The sequence below is a fragment of the Heterocephalus glaber genome, unplaced genomic scaffold, assembly GCF_053883595.1.
Source record: "Heterocephalus glaber isolate CG9 unplaced genomic scaffold, H.glaber_assembly_v1.0 deba00001472, whole genome shotgun sequence".
NCBI lineage: Eukaryota > Metazoa > Chordata > Mammalia > Rodentia > Bathyergidae > Heterocephalus > Heterocephalus glaber.
This window is the reverse complement of record NW_028258315.1, coordinates 31,077,275-31,083,352: the sequence shown is the minus strand read 5'-3', so window position 1 is coordinate 31,083,352 and position 6,078 is coordinate 31,077,275. Positions and strand designations below refer to the sequence as shown.

Below are 6,078 nucleotides of genomic sequence, written 5' to 3'. Positions count from 1 at the left end.
TTGTCCTTTGTTGCTTTGCTACCTTCTGCCCACCTCTCCTCTGCTTCTCCTCTGCGATGCCTGTCTGCTGTGCCACTCTGCCTTAGACCCAGCCGATTATGGACTCAAACCTCTACCAACTGTGAGCTAAATAAACCTTAACTGTGAGTTTTGGGTATTTTGTCTCAGCAATGAGAGAAAAGTAACTAACACAGAGTTCCCCTCACTTCGTGAGATTAGGTGGTGGACAACATCACTCATGACCCCTGACTTCAGAGGGTATCAGATGATTCAGTCCCAGCCTTTGGAGCCCAGGAGCCCAGGTGATGCAGGACCTCTGATGGGTTTGGGGAGTAGTTCTTTAAATAACTAGCTCAAGAGCACAGTACTGGTGATGGAAGAAATGAGGTAAAAAGAAACATTTAGGAGGAGCTATGCTATAGAGAGCCTTGAATGCCAGGCAAAAGCATTTGAAACTATCCTTAGACAATAAGAAGCCAGGAAGCTAGTGGGTTTTTTTGTGTGTGAAGCAATATTAAGTCTATTTACACATTTGGTATCTTTGGAAAGTATGTGATTGTACCATTATTAAAAATTAAAATTCAAAATGTTTTCTTTTATTACATTTATATAGCACCACAAAATAAAATGATTATATATATTTTTAAATCATGTATTTGACTCATAATTGGCCTGAATTATTAAAAATTCACTTGAATGGTAGCTATAGACATCATATAGAATGATTCCAACTTCTGTATATGTGTGAGAAAAAAAATTGTAAAAAGCCAATATATTTTTTAAGAGCTAAATGAGACTTATCCAGCAAAAAGGAATATTAATAACTGTCATGTTTTAAAGTTTTGATTACACAATAAATTATGTTTCAAATGTCTTTACATAAAAAATCTAATACTACTACCCATGAATCATGAAATGTAACAACCAGTAGTATTTTTTTTACCTAATCACATTTTAGACTTAGTAAAATCCTACTTATAGAAAATAAGTTCAACAATTTATCCAAACATTGTTACATAAGATGTTTTAAGAAACTGTAAATAATTCTTAATACTCTCATTCTGATTCTCCAACTTCTCAAGACTATGTTGTATTCTTTTTTTCTTTCTTTCTTTTTTTTTTTTTTGGTACCGGGGATTGAACTCAGGTCCTTGTGCTTACAAGACAGGCGGCAGAACTACTGAGCTAAATCCCCCGCCCTATGTTGTATTTCTTTCAAACACACTTCCTGATGTTGTGCTTTCTTTTGTCTTTCTTCTTCTAAAGCAGCTTCTAGTTGCCTGGCCAATGCTGAATATTCTCCAGATTTCTCTTTAAGCTTCAGATTGCTGTGCTCAAGACATTCTTGGTTTGCTAGCTTCTCCTCAAGTTCTTTATTCTCTGCATCCATCTGTCCTAATTTTTGTTTAAGGTTTTCACACTTCAACTGAATAGGATAATTTTCCTCCTCAAGAGAGAGCTTTGTCAGAAGACTATGATTTTTATCAACCATCTCTGATTTTTTATTTTTGCTTTCTGTTATTGGGTTATTTTCATGTAGCAAATTTTCATATCTGGTTTTCATCATTTCAGCTGCTTCTTGCAACTTTTGTACCTGATTTTTATACATTTCAATAAGGCCTTTCTGTCATTTTTCTACTTCTTGTAGAAAAATGTACTTTTTTGTTGTTGTTGTTGTTTTTTGGGGTTTTTTTTGTACCAGGGATCGAACTCAGGACCTTGCGATTGCAAGGCAGGCGGTGGAACCACTGAGCTAAATCCCTGGCCCTGAGAAAAATGTGCTTTTTACATGTACTACTTTTACTGATTGAAAAAACCGGTTTGCTTTCAGTGTATTTGCCTTTTCATTCTGAAACAAACAAGAAAGTTCTTGAGTATATTTTCAAGGACCTTCTTAAGATTAATGTTTTCACTTTCATTATCAGTTAGATTCTTTAACAACATGCTAGGTAAATTGTCTCCTGTTTGTCTGTAGTCTGTCTTTCTAAGAAGATGTTCTAAAGCTAGTTTTACATGTTTAAAGGTATTTAATTCTTTTTTAATATTTCCTTCTGTTCAGAAATCTTCTTCAAATTGGATGCAGAAACATTGGCACTTGCAAAATTAATCTGTTCAATGGTGTTCTTAAATACTGGCAAAAGTGATTCTATAGAACATGTTGCCAACTTAGGAAGCTAGTTTTTGAAAAGTGGCATGAGAAAACTAGAGCTTTTGGAACATTAATCTGGCAGCTGTGTGTGTAGGATGAAATAGAGAGGGGGAAATGCGGGGCAACAATATTCAACTGAGGAGGAGCCCATCTGCAGCGGGGAAAAAAAACTTATAAAGTAACAAATAAATTCAATTAAACCGTGTAAGAGCATTATTGTAAAAACTACAAAGCAGAGAGCTATACCAAGTCAATAGATAAAAAGCCTCAGTACACTGTACACAGTCATGATTCTCTAATCTATAGATTCAGTGCAAACCCAACCAAACCAGTAAAATTTTCTTGAAACATGAAACTAATTACAAAGTTCATATGAAAGTGTAAATTCAAGATAATTTTGGGGAAAAATAACAAAAAGAAAGGGTTTGTTCTGTAAGACAGCAAGATATTATAAAATCACAGTAATTAAAGCTCTGAGTATTGGTGCAATAAAAGTTCAAAGAAGATTGATGGAACAGAACACAAATTCAAGGCACAGACCTATATATCTTGTTGGAATTTGACAAACAGTAGAGACATTTAAATAGTAAAACAATAAAGTAGTTTAAAAATGGTATTGGGAGGGCCAGGGATTTAGCTCAGTGGTGCTGCCGCCTGCCTCCCAAGTGCAAGGTCCCAAGTTCAATCCCCAGTACACACACAAAAAAATGGTGTTGGGACATTTTGCTATCTATGTGAACAATACAATTTATATCTCTTCTTCACCCTACACACAGAAAAGTAAACCTCAGCTAGATTAAAAGTCTAACTGTGAAATATAAAATAATAACTTTCATATTATCACAAGAAACCACAAGAGAATTTCTTAATAACTTTAGTAAAAGGGAAAGCTTTCTTAAGGCAAAAAAAAAATCAAGAAGCATGAAAGAAAAATCTGATAAACCTAACCACATGAAAATTTAAATTATAATTCACAAGATAACAGAAACATAAAATAAGAAGGGCTCAGGGTGTAGCTTAGTGGGAAAGCATTTGCGGAGCAGGCAGAAGTCCATGGGTTTAATCACTAGCATTACAAAAGGAAAAAGAAAAAGAGGGATATCCAAAATGTTCAGCATTTTTAAAAATAAAATTTAGGGGCTTGGGATGTAGCCCAGTGGTAGCTTAGCATGCATGAAACCCTCAGTTCAATCCCCACACCATGATAAATAAATAAATAAATAAATTTTAAAAAATAACAAGTTCAATATGAAAGTAAGTAGAAATTTTTTAGAAGAAATAAAAATAGACAACAAAAATGAAAAGATACCTAACCTCAACAAAAATAAGAGAAATGCAAATTAAAATAAAGAGCAGACTGGCAAAAATTTAAAAGCTTGCTCATATTCAATATTGGCAAAATTGCAGAGAAATGAACCCTCATCCACTGGAGGAATGTAAACTGATGTGGTCATATTACAGAGGAATTGAACACATCTGTCTCTTTTAAACAAACAAGGATATGTGCATAAAAATGAAGGTTGCAACATTATTTGTAATAGCAAAGATCAGAAATAATCTAAATGTCCATCAATAGGGGAATGGATAAATAAGATAATATATTCATGCAATGGAATATTTTATAGACATTACAAAGAAAAATATAAATGAAACAGCATTTTTAAATGAAAAGAATAAATTGAAAAATAATATGAAAAGTAGACACAAGCCAGTCTAAATAATTTCCACAAATACATGTGAAATCTTTTGAAAACAGCTATATGTCAACTTTGCCTTGCAGCCAAGACAGAGTAACAGGAACCAGATTTGTTCTTCTCCCAAAAGCAATAGCAACAAATAACCCAGACAAAACATATAAAACAACAGCATTTGAGGCACAGCACATCAGGTAAAGAAGGATGGGGTGGGCTGGGGATTTAGCTCAGTGGTTTTGCCGCCTGGTGCACAAGCACAAGGACCCGAGTTCGATCCCCAGTACCAAAAGAAAAAAAAAGGACAGGGGTCACTGGGAATCCATAAACAAGGCAAATGGCTATGATCACCCCAGGTTACTGCCTTGGGAGATTTCTAAGGGATAGTGCAGGAAAAAGGACTGCAGCAGAAGCCGGGGGACTTCTTGGGTTGAAGAAATGGAACTGAGAGTCTGACCAGACCAAGGCAGCCAGAAGTCATAGGAAAGTCTATAGAGCTTCTCAGAGGTCCTTGGAATGTCCTCAGGGAGGACTCGGCAGAACACTCATCAATGGGTGCATGGATGTTGGCATGGGAAAAACAGGGAAAGAGCCACCTCAGAAGGCCAGACAGTCTCTTCCTCCCAACCACATTGGCGAACAAGCTCTACTTACTAGTCATCTGAAATAGTGTCCACAGAAGGGTCTTGGCCCACAGGTGGAGTATAGTTAGGCCTTGACTGAGCAAGTACTACTCCAGTTCTACTCAACAAATCTTAGGCACAAAATCCCAGAGTTTCAAGTCCTTTTCAACTAATGGAAATGCATCTCTGAACAAGTCTCAAGAAGATTTATAGGAATACAAAAAATATGTGGTACTTAATGAGGTAAATTCATAATATCTGAGATATAGAAATTATGATTTCAAAGAAGTAAGCAAATGTGGCTCATAATTAGGAGACAAATTGGTTAACTAAAACTGACACAGACTTGCACGGGTGTTAGAGTTAAGAAAAAAACATAAAACTATTTTTTTTTCCAGTACTGGGAGTTGAGCCCAGAGCCTCATGCAGGCTAGGCGAATACCCTATGACTGAGCTATATACCTCCAGCCCTTTTTGGCTAAGTAGAGACATGAAAAATATAAAAAAAGACTGTCTTGTCACGTTCTCATCACTGAGGCACAATACCTGACAACCACAATTTAAAAGGGGAGCAGTTTGTTTCAGTGCAAAGTTACAGTTCCTGGTTGGCTGGTTCTGAGGCAGAACAACATGGGAGAGCAGCATAGGAGAGAAAAAGCTTCTCACATCATGGTGATCAGAAAGCAGAGAGAAAGGAGGAGCCAGGGTGGGAGATAATCCCTTCCAGGTTCTACCTCCAGGGACCCACCTCCAACCAGTCCCCACTTAAGAGGAGCACCGGAGAGCCCTAGTGCCTGTGTAACTCAGTCACCTTCCACAAGCCCCACCTCTGAGCTTATGAGGATTTAAGAGAACATTTTAGATCCAAATCACAACCAAATAGAACTTTTAGAAATTAAAACTATAATACCTGAGAGAAAAAAAATACACTGGGTGGAATTAGTGGGATATATGATTGAAGGAAAAAAGATGAGTAACTTGAAGACATAGCAGAAGGCGGCAAAACCACTGAGCTAAATCCCCGGCCCTTGAAGACATAGCAATGAAGATATTGAAATGAAACTGAGAGAGAAAAATAATTTTAGAAAATGAAAAGGACTGTAGAACAACTTTGAGTATCCTAATATACACATAATATGAATCTCAGAAAAGGGAAGAGAAAGGGACAAAAAATTTTGAAGGAAGAGCCAGGTGTTGTGATATATGCCTATAATCTCAACTAGTCAGGAGGCTGAGCAGGAAGATTGCCTGAGCTCTCAATCTCAAAGTCAGTCTGGGTGACTTAGCAAGAACCTTGTCTCAAAGAAAACAACTTTGAAGACATAATGGTCAAGTTTTCAAAGTGTGATGAAAAAAATCTCAATGAACCTCAAGCACAAGAAACGAAGAAGAGGAAGAGGAAGTAGAGGGGAGGGGAAGGGGAAGGGGAAAGGGGAGGAGAAGGGGAAGGAGAGGAAGAAGAAGAGGAAGATAGAGAGACAAGAGAAGAGAAGAGGGAGAAAAGGAGAGAAGAGAAGACAGGTCAGGACAGGAGAGGGGAACTGGGCTGGAATGTAACTCAGTGGTAGAGCAGTTTCCTACCATGTAAAATGCCCAGAGTTTGATTTCCAATGCT

The 6,078-nt window shown here is 37.0% G+C and overlaps 1 pseudogene; it reads right to left on the bottom strand.

The window, feature by feature from the left end:
- Positions 1–889: 889 nt before the first annotated feature.
- Positions 890–2,438, bottom strand: LOC110351162 (protein BCAP pseudogene; annotated as a pseudogene).
- Between the last annotated feature and the right edge of the window lie 3,640 nt (positions 2,439–6,078).